Source organism: Pteropus alecto, unplaced genomic scaffold, assembly GCF_000325575.1.
Source record: "Pteropus alecto unplaced genomic scaffold, ASM32557v1 scaffold115, whole genome shotgun sequence".
NCBI lineage: Eukaryota > Metazoa > Chordata > Mammalia > Chiroptera > Pteropodidae > Pteropus > Pteropus alecto.
In genome coordinates, this window is record NW_006436814.1 from 1,049,133 (window position 1) to 1,063,992 (window position 14,860).

Below are 14,860 nucleotides of genomic sequence, written 5' to 3' on the forward strand. Positions count from 1 at the left end.
GGCCTGACACGAGAACGTAATCCATTTGAAGAATAAAAAAAGATAAATATGTCTGAGAGAATGAATATATGAGATGAGGTTAAAGAGATAGACAAGAAATCCAGGGATAAATCCAGGTTTTGATGGAGCCTGAAACTTACATGATTTGGGGTAGGGCTCTCTTAAGAAAAGAAATACAAAATTATGAAAACAAAATTCGGTCCTAAATTGAGTATTTATTTAGTATGAAAAAAGAAACAAATTAGAAATTTTTAAAAGTCGTCAACCACATCAAAAAAACCTAAATAATAACATAATATTTTTAATAATTAACCCTTTGGCACACTTTTATAATAATTTTCCTATATATATTGACTGTACTACTTGATTGCTTCTTCATATGGCAACGATTTTGTAATATCACTTTCTATAGAGATTAGAGAATAGTTCAGTCTGTTACCTTGAATAAAGAGTGATAATTTATTTTTTACTACTAATAGAAAAGTTTCTTTCAGCTTCACAGCTATCGGTAATGTTATATAAATATCTCAAAATATTGAATCTGTGAAAGCCTCTTTTACGTTTCTTTCACATATGAGGTATAAGATTAGAAAAATGTTCAACAAACTTGCAAATGGTCAGTCTTGGTTTCTTCCCCATTACCCACATTCTTCCAGAGCTGGCTGAGTGGCACAGTCCAAGTTCATACCACCCCTGGGCCTCTAGCCCTGCATTTCATATGAGGATGCGGCTAGGAGGCATTCTTACATCGGGCGGGCTCTCTGTGACTAAACTATACGTGAACGTGACTGCAAATGACATAAACGATTCTCACACCTCTCTCCTTAGGGTTCCGAAACTGCCTGTGTCCACTCCCGCATAACCTGAAAGGACGGGACAGGTGACAGGGAGAAGGCAAAGTGGAGAATGACAGAGGCCTAAACCGACGCAGGTGCAGCCCAGGAGGAGGCCTCCGCGAGCAGAAGCCACAAGCTTTCATTAGCTTCACGGTAAATCCATCTCCACCCAAAGCATCCTGAGCCTTAAAGATTATGGGTAGAAGTTTAGATTTTTTCTTCTATATGAGACCAAAAAAACAGTGGAGGGTTTTAATCAAAGGATCTGAATTCTATTTTAACCAGAACACACTGAGAAATGCATTGACCTAAGGCTGTCCTCTAACTCTGCTCAAAGGCCAAATTATGCTTCATCTCCTGAAAATTCACGTTTCCTCTTCCCCCATCTTTGGATTTGAAATCCTGGGATATACAAATCCAGTCATCCCACCATTCACCCCACAATGATTGCCACTTGAAAAGAAAAGTAATAATTTCTCAACTTACAAGTTTATCATTAGAGAGTATAACAGCGATATTACTGTCATAAAGAAGGACAAGCTTCACAAGCGGGACACTCAGTTACTGAGTGTTTTTCTACAGCTATTTTAGGAATGGCAGCACTGCTCCCAGCTGTGCAGCCCCAATCCTCCCAGCCTGGCCCTCCCATCAATTCCGAGACCTCCCATATCCTTAATAAATCTCTCTTCTGCTTAAATAAGCCAAATTGAACTAGTAAGTTCATTTTTACATACAATTAAGAACTCCGAATCTAACAGATAAGTAACTCAGTCAATCATGAACCCGACAGTTATTAAAAGCACTGGAAGTAGAGATGGTAATAATGATTAGAAGCTGCCGAACCAGAAACGCTGGAGAGCGACAGCATTCCTCAGCGCTGGTAACTCACCCACAGATCCCCCGCTCTGCCCTTCCATCCACGCGCTGGGGAGAGGGGGCCGAAGGAGCCCAGCGGCTTCTCACCGTGCCAAGCATCCTTGCTGCTGAAACGTAAGGGAACAGAAGCTGCAAAGGAAGGGAAATCAAGGAAAGCAAAAAATAAAGGGGGGGGGCACATGAGAATTGATTCGAGAACACAGTGTAATGCAACACGCACAGAAGAGCATAATACACGAGAAGAGACACGGAATGAGCGCATTGCAGGAGCAGGCTAAACGCGGACACGCTGGTCCCAGGTTAGTGGGTGATGTGAAGAACTGCCATCGCCTCACTCGCGAGTAACGTCTGTGAAGCTAAGCAAGTGAAGACAACGACAAGGTGATTTACATGCCTCGAATCCGATTATGCACTACAGGAACATTAACCCAGGATAATATTTAACTAAGAAGCTAAAACGACTGAGAATATTCTGATCTAGAAAAAAGTCCGCTTAAGTTAATGGATTCTCCAAAATCTAGTTTCAGAAATAAATGTTGCGCATCCGTACGTTTTTAAAATAAACTAGGTCTACCAGGTTTGTTATGGAAAACTAGTACCCAGCCCTCTGTCCGACATTTCCTTTCACAAAACAAACTTTCTTTAGTTGTTTTGAAATTTACTTCCATCTCTCTAAGTGATGTGATGATGTTTATACCATTGCTTCTTAAATGGTCAGTTGCAGACATTTATCTAGTGATTGCCTATTGGCAAAGTGTAAGCTTTAGCTGTGTTTCCTAGTCCTGCCACCCTCCACACATCGCACCCCCACTATCTCAATACTTCGGTTAGGTCAACATTTAACACTGAAATCATTATGACTACATAGGATATTCAGAGCTAAGCCAAGCAGTAAATAATTGCTTTTTTCCTGCATAACATTTTGTCCTTAGAATTAATAAATGTCTGGTGTCTCATTTATTTCATTGCCTATATATTTATCTGCTATGTATTTATCCCCAATTAACTATAGATTCTCTAAGTCTGACAAATCTCTTTGAATATATTCATTCACATCAGATTTCTATCAATTTCGTCTTCTTGAAATCTCTTCCCGTCTTCTGTCCTGCTCCAGTTTGGACTGGTTACCCTGGGCCAGAGGCACAGCCACCACCCTGAGTGTTCCTTTCGCCCTCTGCTGGGTCTGCACCCCTCTTCCCTCTCTCTCAGGCCCTCCCCTTTCTTGATACACTCTCGCTTCTATGTACATTCCTTAGCTTCCTGAAGATTTGTGAGAGGTGAATGTTTTCAGACACCGTCTCTCTGGAAATAGCTTTATTTTACCTTCAAACTTGATTAGTAGTTTAAACTAGTTTAGATATCATTTTTCTTCGGAATTTTAAAGGCACTGCTGCTCCATTGTCTTCCTGCTTTTACTATCAATGAGCGGTGTAAAGGCACTGATTGCTGATCCTTTACATGGGGGTCTAGGTCTTAAGTTTCATGATAGGTGCCTTACTGTGGGACTATCATCAACTACTGCACAGAGTTTTTGATGGGCCCTTTCACTCTGAAAAAAAAAGAACATGTCCTTCAGTTCAAAAATATTTTCTTGATTTACTTTATTAATGACTTTTACCCCCATTTCTTCCGATTTCTTTCTGGAAGTCTGAGATTCTGGTTTTGGAAACTCCTGGACCAGTCTTCTAATTTTCCTAGTTTTTTCTCTCCTATTTTCTAACTCTTTCTTTTACTATACCTCCTGGGAGATTTCGCTATTTATCTTTCTTTTCAATGTATGTCTATGAAAGACTTAATTTGGCAAAATAATATAACTTATTATGGTATTGTTTGTAAGTTCTGGAATAGACAGATCCTTTGATAGTTCTCATCACAGGTAATTAACTAAGGAAAAGGAGTTGTAACACAAGAAATACCTAAACTAGCCATGTTTAAATTTATTTAACATTTATTTAATAAGCACCTATGCCATAAAGGTACAAGATATGTCATGGAGAATGATGACAGCCAAAATTTATTAATTACTATATGCCAAGTACTTTACCTGCATTATTAGTTGACTCTCACAAATGAATAGATCGGCAACTTGTCCAAAATCATACAGCTGGCAAGTGATACAGCCAGAATTAAAATCCAGATTTATCTGTCAGAACCCAAGCTTTTGAGCACTGTGACAAACTGTCATGTGTTCACAAACACCTCTTCTCCTGGGACGTTCCCCAGACGTCCTGCAGTCACGTCTGGCCATCTGACTGAGGTCCAGCTAATGAAATATGAGAAATGAACGCCATTTTCAGGCTTGGCCCACTAAAAACACCCACCAGTGACCTTTCCACGTTCCTTCCCCTTCGTGTTTCACACAGATGAGCACACGTCGAATCATTTGCTGAAGATGGTGAAGCCACAAGATAGAAGGCGCCTACCCATCAGGAATACTGTACATGTTCTGGACTTTACTGCTCAAGAAACAAAATTCCAGTTATGTTAATCCACTGAGACTTGGAGGTTTATCTGTTTCAGCAGACAAACTCTGTACCATATTGCCTCAAGAAACTTAACGTTTAGAGACTGTAATCCAGGTGTGTTAATATCTATTATGATATATATGAACAGCACCAAAAGAGTAGTACAAAGTTATATGTACAGAGAAAAGTTATATGTTCAGAGAAAAACCACAGCAATCTCAGCTACAGAGAACATAGAGGTATCAGCATTTAATGTGGGTTTTGTTTATGGGCTTACTACTTGAATATGTGGGGGGGGAGGGGGCGGAGAAGCAATTCCAAGCATAAGGAACAATACATTCTACCAGACAGAAACTGTAAAAGTAAGAACTTTGTAGGAAACAGTGAGCAGTGGTGTCAGTGGAAAAAGCATACGGTATAAATCAATAAGTAGTGAGGTGTAGGCTCAAACAGATGATAGACTGGTGCCGGACGACATTTGGGCCGTTTTCCTATGCAACAGTGAGCTACTGAGGGCTCTGAGCAGATTCTGCATAAATCACACAGTGAATGTAAACAGAAGCGGTACAGGACTGAAAGGAATAGGCAGTGCCTACAAGCACATCTGTCACTGGAGGGTACTACAGGAGTCCAGATTCCATCATTTGACAAATATTTACTGATCACTTACTTCATGTGAAACTAAGCTAGATGACAGCAGTGGGAATGAGGGAAAAAAACTGATGAATGTTAAGGAAAAATTAGGCAGTACCTGGTTCCAGGAGCTATGGAGGGTAAGACAAAGCAAAAAGTCAATGACTCAGGGGTCTCATGTCTAAGAGCCTGGAAGGGGCGTAAACATGATATAGGTGCCTTACTGTGGTCTATCGAACAGAAAAGCTAGGGGATATAACTGCGTTGGAAGAAATGGTTAGTCTGCTTCGAGACAGGATGAATTTGAGATAACAGGCACCATTTTTCATATTAATTACTAATCTCCATTTCCAATTTACTGATTCAATCAAAAGATCTAGCCCCTCATCCAACTCTATGAAAGATTAAGCAGCATAAACAGATTCTGCAGAGCAAATGCTAGACCTGTGAGACAGCATTCAGAGGTATGGGCTAGACAAAAAAGTTACATTCGTCCAACGCCGCCCGAAGACTATTCCAGGACCCACTCATCACTCTTCCCGCACGTGCCACGTCCTCTCTCTCGCTCATGCTCCCCGCACCCCCAGATCCCACACTATAAGTTTCATGAGAAAAAAACTGTGTCAAAGAATTTTGGACAATCTTACAAAGTATATTTCCTTTTTCAAATTCCACAATGTACACTTTTGAGAACACTACACATAAGAAACCTTCTATTCTGTTCAGTCCAGTTATTTCCAAAACTTATCCAAAGACAGAAATCTATTTGGGGGGATCGCCTACCTACTAATGATGTGCGCTTTGGGAAATGGGACACAGATGGGAGGCTACGTGAGGGCAGAGAGAATTCTTTATTAATCTTTGCACATTCCCGATACATAACATGGTATGAAACACGGCAAACAATATACGCTGAACAATTACTTAAAGGGTTTATGTAATAGTAAAAGCCACATATTTTTGGTCATTTCCTAAAAACTATTCCTTATAAAAGTTCTTCATATACTTCATGAAATCTCTATCATAAGTCACCGTGAGTATATCTATTATCCCAACGCCACTGCATATAGCATACAAAATCAAGTCCATCCTCAAAGTGAAACGTATTTGAAGACACCGCTGACTCATAACATGCTCATTACGCAAAACAGAGCATTAAGTAAAATGGCTTTGTAAAACCTGTGAAGTTATATACGACCGTCAGTTACATACCCATTCCAGTATGAGCACTGGGTAAGAAGCATATGCTTTATATAAATAAGAATTAAATAAGAAAAAGGAAAAGAAAATGATGAAGAAATCTTTTCCCCTTCCCTTTAAAACAATTCAAGTGAACCTAAAAAAGGGGAGTCACTTATTCCAGTCCTCTCCCTCAACAGGGAGGAGAGGAAGAAAAACATTCTGCCACTGGGTGGGAGAAAGAACAAACTGTGCCCCTCCACGCTTCACTCAGTAGCTCCGGGCCAAATGAATCAACATGTTTATCTACTAATACAGCTGAGCTCATTTTAAAGTGTTATGCACTTGAAAGGAAATGAACTTTTTTTAAAAATGGAACTAGTAAAAATTAGAAAGTTTCTGGTTTCTGTTTTAGCAAATTTAGTTAAGCTCTTTGTTTATGAAGACCAAAAAATTATAGAATAAATCTTTCATTGTGTCAAAATGTTTATTCCAAACTGAAGAAGATTTAAGGAAACTCAGGCTCCAAAGCATTTGATCTAAGGGTCAAGGACAGTCTGACTTCTTGGTTCTGCCAGCAGTTTTTAAAAGTTGCTTCCTGTACTAGGGACTGTTCACTGTTCTTGCACAAACAATAATAAAAGTCATTTATACAACCACCTTGATTATTCTTCCCTTTTAAATTCATTGTTTGGTAATAGCAAAGGCTACAATCATTAGTTCTAATAAGTATTTTGAGCATTTATTTACCATTATACTGCTACTCATTTAATATCTGTTGGGAAACAATTTTAATTTATTCATTTATTCAAAAAATATATCCTGAATGTCAACTATGCGCCAGACATTATAGATGAAAGTCAGCCAAAGAGATTCTGTCACTGCCCTGAAGAGCTTTCAGTCCAGCTGGGAAGAAAGAGACTAAGAAATCAGACATATATACTCTCTAGACCATGAAAAGGAAAAATACCACGTAAACAAATAACATGATCTAGCCTGGGGTCAGGGGATTCCTTTGGTAGTGACAATTCAGCTGAGATCAGCACAACAAACATTAAACATGATTTAAAACGCACACACGCTCCAAATCATCATCGGAATAAGAAGGTCCACAACTGCTGGGAGGAAAAGGGTCATGGGAGCAGCAGTAAAATCCACGTGCCTTTGAAAGTAATCGTTATCTCCGTAGGAAGAAAAGTAATGGCCACTCCTAGTATATTTCCACTCCAAAACAGCTTTCATAGCTAGGACTATTTTCCAATGAAAAAGCCAAATATCAACTATTCGTCTAGTAACGTCCGATCACCTTAAGTCCTCCAAACACATTAAACTGAGTTCACAACAACAAATGGATCCCAAACCTCAACACCTCATAAAACCCAGGTCAAAAAAAGATATCTTCAGCTTCACAGATCCCAGGAGCATAAAATTTAGAGCAGAACAAACTTTTAGAACTCATCTTGTAATAAAACACTTTCACTTTGCAAATCAGGAATGAGACCCAAAGTTGGCAAGGAACATGAACAACACCATTCATCTAGTTAATAGTAGAAAAGGAAGCTAAGTAGACTCTGGATCCACCAAGTTCCATTCCTGTGTTCTTTCTACAGCACTGAGCAAGTATATCAAACAAGGAACACATGCATTATACATAAGGCAAAATTCAAAGATACTACATACCTTCAATTGAACTGACCTTCCCTTAAGTCCTAGAAAACCAATGTTCCCTCTTATTACATAGCACAGAAAGGTGAAAGTAAAGACAACTAACATTTATCGAGGAGCCAGACAGACTGAGAGCTTTTCCTATTTTAATTTCACTTAATCATCACAACTACCCTCTGAGTTAGATATTAATCTCATTTTACTGAGATACAGTAATATTAAATAATTTACCCAAGATTACATAGCAGAAAAGTGGCAGAGACAGAATTTGAATTCAAGTCTAACTCTAAATCCATGTAGCCATTTTATTACAAAAAAAATTTTTTAAGTATTTTTTCATAGGAAAATATTACACATAGCAGTTAGGTCTCCCAGAGAACTCACCAATTCCCATTTAATTGATGATGAAAAGAAGTCTTTTCAAGTTTAGTCTGGGAATCTAATAATAATTTATTATGTTAATGCAAAAAGAAGTACCAAATTTTTAACTACTTTACAAACAAAATTTAGAGCACATTCTTAAGTTAATATTATTTGTTTTTTCTTTGCAGCATCCTTTTCAAATCCACTGTCACTACAACCCAGAAAAGCATTAACTATCCACTTCCATGAAATACTGACTCTCAAACAACGAGGAGGGGGATGTAAAGGATGACCACATAGGGAAACATAAGAAAACACTGCATTTTAATAATTCTGATTTCTCCACTGGTGGAGAGCCTATTAACAGCTTCGATTGGGAGAGCGTATACTACTCAAAAAATAAGAACAGTAAAAATAAAGCAAAGCCCATCATAAAGAAAGGAAGACCGAATTTTGATTGCACAACTACCCGTACCATAGGACTAAGTTTCTCGCTTTGTCCACTCTACCAAATCAGTTACCACTCATGGGTCAGGTTCTCAGCATCCAATTATTTAGCTGAAATCTTCTATCTGCTGTCATCTCTCCAACTCTCTTTACCCTCAGGGATTTATGCTTTAGTTTTCGCTATCATTTTAGTGGGGAGACAAATATGTGACTTCTCTGATATTACTATTAGGTTTTCTTTTGATCCCTCTCAATACTCCCATCATTCTCTCGCCCACCTCTTTATTTGTTTGCTTATCTTGACCTCCTTTTTCTGGAGGCTTTCCCCAAATGCCCAATGGTTCTGGATTGTTAGTTCGCAGTCAAGAATGAGGTTCTGAAAAGAACTGATTAAAAGATGTATGGAGGAACAGGGCTTGTCAACTGGTAAATTTACTTAGGGTGCTCTGGTGGCGAGCCTATCAGCAGTATCTGAAGACATTTCAATGTTCTGCAGACCAGCAAGACAGGACTGACTGAAGAGTCCAGGAAGGAGAGTAGAGGAAACAACTTGAGTCCACAGTTCAGATGTAGATTTCCATTAATCTTGTTTTAAATCAATCGGCCACCCACTGCCCCTGGTTTCAGAATGCTGGCACTTCCTTAATTTTATGAAGAATACACCTTAGTCTCCAGAGGCCAGAGGTTGGTGGTGGAGCGACCCACGTACAGGGGCACAGAGGAAGAGGCCCTGAGCATCCCACCTGTAAACACACAGATTTCCCCACCAACCCTCGTTTTCAGCTCCACTTCTGACCCTTGCATTCCTTTGGAGCCCGGAGCCTCCCAGCTGAGCTTCTTGGGAGCTTCCAGACACAGTGCTGGACTTCTTGGAGGTACTGTGACCTTTCCTCTCTGCTAACTGTTACGGCCCGTCCATCTGTTCTTTTATTTCAAAAAAGTATAGCAATCTGTCTTCTATTGTACTTTCCTTCAGAAGGGAATGGGAGTTACTGTTTAATGGAGACAGAGGTTCACTTCTGCAAAATGAAAATTTCTGCAGGTGGGTGGTGGTGACGATTGCACAGCAGTGTGAATAAGAGTTCTTAATGCTACTGCTTTGTACGTTTGAAAATGGTTAAAATGGTAAATGTTGTCTGATGTACATTTTACCACAATTTTTTAAAATAATTTTTAAAAGAAAGGTTTAAAAAACAAGTGACCCTTTTAAAAACCCCTGCCAAGATCAGCCCACGCAGAGGCAGCCCTCCCCCCAGCCAGGGCAACTCTAGTACATACCATGGTCTCCTTTCTCTGCAGCACTTACTGTTACGTGAAATGATCCCGTTTATTGAATTATTTGTTTACTATCTCTGTCCTCCAATTAGAGAAAAAAATCAAAATCACCGAACTCCACTTTGCACAACTTAAACTTCGGTCTTTTCGGCTCTTGCCCGCTGCCTTGTTTCCAAGTTTCCGTCCCCTTTCCTTGCTTTAGATGTCAGTCTTCTCCAAGCTCTCCCCTCGCCCTTCTCCCCGCGAGCAGCCTCCCCACGCCACAGCCGCAGAGCGCGAGGCGCAAACCCCTAGGGCCGGAGGTGCCCGCATGTGGATCCGGACCCGTTACTTACTAGTTGTGCTGTCTTAACACTTACCCTCTCTGTGCGTCAGCTGACTCATCAGTAAAATAAAAAGATAAAACAGTAACGACCTTACGAGATTGTTGTGAGGACTGAGTTAATATATATCACGGGCTTAGAATGCTGCCTGGAGCATAATAAGTGATCCGAAGGTTTCAGCTCTTAGGGGACCATATAATTTACCATCCAAATCAGGGCACTTCTGAGACTTAAAGAAGAGACTATTAATCACACTGGCACAACAGGCGTAACGGGAACAGTCATCCAATCAGCGTAGGATGAACTATAAAATACTGTTGATACGCAACCATTTCTGCCCTACAAGTATCATCTAGTTAACTCAATATTGTTCACTTCCAGTCAGAGAAACCTGCTCATGTACTATTTTTCTAAAAGTGGGTTCAGTGGGGGAGGACAAGGGTTGACTTGGTCAAAAAAGTTTCAGAAACACCAACTTAAATTTATTTATTTATTTATTTATTTTTAATGGTTTCTAAGCAAGGCAACTCTTGGTTGACCTCACAGATTGCAAAGACTTTGTCAGCTTACAATCCCTTATTTATTTATTTTTTTTAATTTTTTTTTTTTTTTTACGCCTACAGCACCTGGTCTTCCTAGGTGGTCTCCCATCCAAGTACTAACCAGGCCCAACCAACCCTGCTTAGCTTCTGAGATGAAACAGGATCGGGCTTGTTCAGGGTGGCATGGCCAGGGACCCAACTTAAATTTAAACAAGTTTCTTTACCATCTACCCTACCCCAAAGTCACTGGCATACTGAAGTGCTATAATTAACCTTATAGCTTCAAATAATATTATTTTGTAACTACAATGTTACTATGAAAGGAAATTAAAGAGCCCCTGGCTTATTTTGAATACAAAGTATGTACCTATCTATGTTCATTGCTCTTTTTGTTAGTATAGTACTGAGCCCATCATGAGAACTAAAGTATTTGTTGAATGAATGAATGAATGAATGAATGAATACTGAAAAAAATCTCATGAAAAACAGTTTCAACAACCAAAGCAAGATCAGAAAGAAAATGAAATTCTAGTTTGGGAATGTGGTTGAGCTTGTTCAGTTTTTCTGAGAGTGTTTTGTTTGTTTGTTTGTTTGTTTGTTTTGGGGGAGAGGTTGACATAAGGGCCCAGTAGAATCCGTGGCTAAAAACTGCACTGGATTTTCCATTGGATTTCCTCTTGACTAAATATACCTTGGTGTTCATGAGAAAAAATACTTCTAGAGGAGAAAAATAACTATTGCTAGCTGATGTATATGGAAAATACCATGCTAAAACGCTCACACACATTATTTCCTTTGATCTTCACGATAATCTTACGTGATATCTGGCTTGACTGTGGGAATCTCGGCAGATCCTAAGTCCACGGTTTATTTCCAAAAGCCTGGTGGGGATTTTTTTTTTTTTTATAAGTTTGTACACCTCTTTTTTGCTGACGTAATTCACCTTTTATCAGGCATATTCCAACACAATCCACTACTGAGCTTACTACTATGAAAAGGTCCACATGAACTCTCTACACTATACAGTCTCAAAGGGAAGCATGTCACAGCCATCATTCAGCTGTGACAAAAGTTACATTTGTACCGACACACCTGTAATTTACAGTAATCCTCCTAGCTAGACTTCATCGGAAAAGAAATGATGCAAGAAATAAATATTCATGTAATAAAAATAATTCCAAGTATCAAATTCTGGAGAAAAGAACATTATGGATATTAATCAAAGTGAAGTTTTATGAGCATAAATCCTTATATTTTATAGCAAGTATTATTATTACTGCCATTCTTTACATGAAAAGACAAGGTTTAGCAATTTGTCCAAGTTCGCACAGCTGGTGAGTAGATGATCTGGAATTCAAACCCAAATCTAACACCAACACTAAGATCACTAATTTTCTTTACAGTATACCAAGGTTCCTTTTTTATTTTTCTATAACCCAAATGACTCTATTAAAAATATTAGAAATTTTGAGCTAAACAAGATCAATAATCCACCTATCTATTTTACCGGCCCAGTGATGCCAGTTTTAGGTACCAGCCCAGTGATGCCAGTTTTAGGTACTGGTCACACACAGTTGGTTACTAAAAGAGTTAAGATTAAGCCCAGGACTTCTACTAGATTCACATATAGTTCTCTCCAAAACCACAAAGATCAATGCTTACCAAGAAGAATTCTAATAGCTATCTCTTATCAAGCATCTACTACACGCCTAGCACTGTATCTATGAAGGACTCTATAATATTTTCTTGAATTCTCTGAACAATCTTAAAAGTCCAGATCTATCTGACTCCAATGCCAGTTTCACTTTCTCTTCCATCATCCTGCTTTCATAATCCCACTAGAAACACAGGTTGCTGTGTGTGTATGTGTGTGTGAGCGAGAGCAAGCGAGAGCAAGCGAGAGAGAGAGAGAGAGAGAGAGAGAGAGAGAGAGAGAGAGAGATATGGTTGTTTTGTTTTCGCTACTACCTAAATAGACCCATATACAGCTGCTCCATTTTTTGTGAAGGGCAAATACATTGTGATATGTAGCATGGAAAACACTTTATTTATAAAAGAAAGGTTTTTACAGTATCTTTATGAAATCATAAACTAAAAAAGCTGTTAAGGCTCACTATATAAGCAATCAAAGTCTAATTCTTTCATAATGAATTTGATTTCAACATAAGGCTTTCATTAGACTTGGTTTACTATAGAACAAAGAGATACAGACATGTACACGCACACGTACATACGTAAGACTGGAAGGAAATGTGCCAAAATGTGAGCCAATCCCTTTCAACTCACAATCATGGTGACTTCTGTTAAGAAATGATCATATAACCCAGGCTCTAGACTCCCAGAGTACGCCATGCCCCAGCTGCAGAGATAAGTAGGGATGGAAAAATGAGAGGAACAGACTCGACTCTGGTATTTACTACGTGGCTGGTGGGAAGGGGTGTATCTTCCTTTTGGATAGTGAGCCATGACGATGTTACCCTCCGGCTGCCAGGAACCACGTGCTACTTCCGAGCAGAAGCTTGAAAATAAGACCATCGCAGATACAGCAGAATGGAGCAGAAGATAGAAAGCGTGACATTATCGCCAGGGTTCCCAGATTCAGGCACACGTGAAATCGGTCCATCTGGGGTTCTTCATTTACATAATGTAATAAATCCATACCTTCTTTTACTATAATTTATCCTTCACTGCTTAGCTTTGTGTTGGGTTCTTGTTGCTTAAAATTTTAAGGGTACTAATTATTCTCATAGAGAAAAGTCCTCGGTAAAAAAAAAATACTATGCTACAAAATTTTAAACATTTAAAAATTAGATCGATAATAAATGTATCTACATAAAATATTGTTTAAACTTATATAATAAATTTTTATATTAAACCCAGTAATATAGTTAGTACTCCTAAATAAGGTGATTATAAACCTTTACGTTATTAATAACTGCATTTTAAAATAACATTGGAGTATTTGGTGTTCAGTATGTCCTTTATAATACACCTTTTCTAATGGTAGAGAAGATCACATGTCCACTCCCTGGCCTTTAGCCTTCCGCCATGCCGCCCTCCAACTACAGATTATGCTGCCTGGGAAGGGACCGCATCCATTTGTGCTCCTGAGATACGGGAATAGAAGAGGAAGTCTAAAACCAAGATGGTTTTGCTCTCCCCAAATTCACAGAGAACATGACAGCCTCGTGTGTAAGTCCCTTCTCTCCTCTTCTCTTCCTTAGTGATCCTCCCTTTCTCTGCTCTTCTTTCATGCTCGATCCCTTCCCTCTGGACTCACTGGAAGCTGGCCTCTCCTCCTTTCCAAGACTAACCCTTTCTCCTAAGTTCTCATCTCCTCCCAGCCTTTGACCCTTTCTCTGCCAACTGCAGTACCTCCTGTCCCAGCAGCCTGTTCCTCTCTGCAATCAGATCCTGTACGTGTAAGGTTTTCTCTAACTTTAACAAAAAGCTGCACTTGACCAAGTTGTCCTCATTCTATTCCTACTCTACTTTTCACTACTAAATTTTTCAAATGGTTTAACCTGATATTGAAGCATCACTCTCTTATTCCCCAGAAATCTGGCTTCCACCCTGCCACCCCGGAATCACTGAAACAGAATCCACGACATTCCTCTGTCAAATCCAGTGGGCTTTTGAGTTTTCATTTCCTTCGCTCACTCTACTGTATTTCATTAACGACCCTCTTATACAATCTCCTGCCCACTGGTCCTAACAACATTACTCTCTGAGCGCTCTTCCTTCTTACGAATCCCTTTTGTACTTTCCTGAAGTCTCCTTGTCTTCTTACTCCTCGATTGTTACTACAGTGTTTCTTGGGTTCCTTCTTCAGTCCACTGCTCATCTTTCCACATCCTTTTTCTTAAAAATTGTCCCTGACATTAAAATTTCAACTGTTATTCTTCTGTAAAAAAAAAAACACGTGCGCGCGCACGCACACACGCACGCACGCACACACACACACCCCAGAGTGAATAACTATTTCTATCATCCCCGCCCCCATCAGGACCACTCTTAGAATCTAAAACCATGGCACACACAGCACATCCCTGGGCACTTTGGCCAATCTTCTATTGGCTAGAATATTCTTCCATTCTCAATCTAAAACCTTCCTAACGGACTCAAATGCCACTTCCTCTGTGAGGCCATTCCTATCACACCCTGTCTCCCGAGCAACATAAATTCCTACTTCTCTCTTCTGTATAGCCATGGCATTAAGTAGATAACTTTATTATAGCATTTTCATGATTTTATGT

At 39.4% G+C, this 14,860-nt stretch overlaps 1 protein-coding gene and 1 long non-coding RNA gene across 4 annotated transcripts in view; both read right to left on the reverse strand.

The window, feature by feature from the left end:
* The window catches only part of LOC112481717, a 49,210-nt gene extending 47,374 nt beyond the window's left edge, over positions 1-1,836 (reverse strand). Inside the window, exon 1 of the long non-coding RNA XR_003047006.1 lies at positions 1,726-1,836. This is a non-coding gene — a long non-coding RNA (uncharacterized LOC112481717). The remainder of the gene's footprint in view (positions 1-1,725) is intronic.
* Positions 1-14,860, reverse strand: part of AKT3 (AKT serine/threonine kinase 3) — a 261,729-nt gene that overhangs the window by 214,341 nt on the left and 32,528 nt on the right. The window lies entirely within an intron of this gene.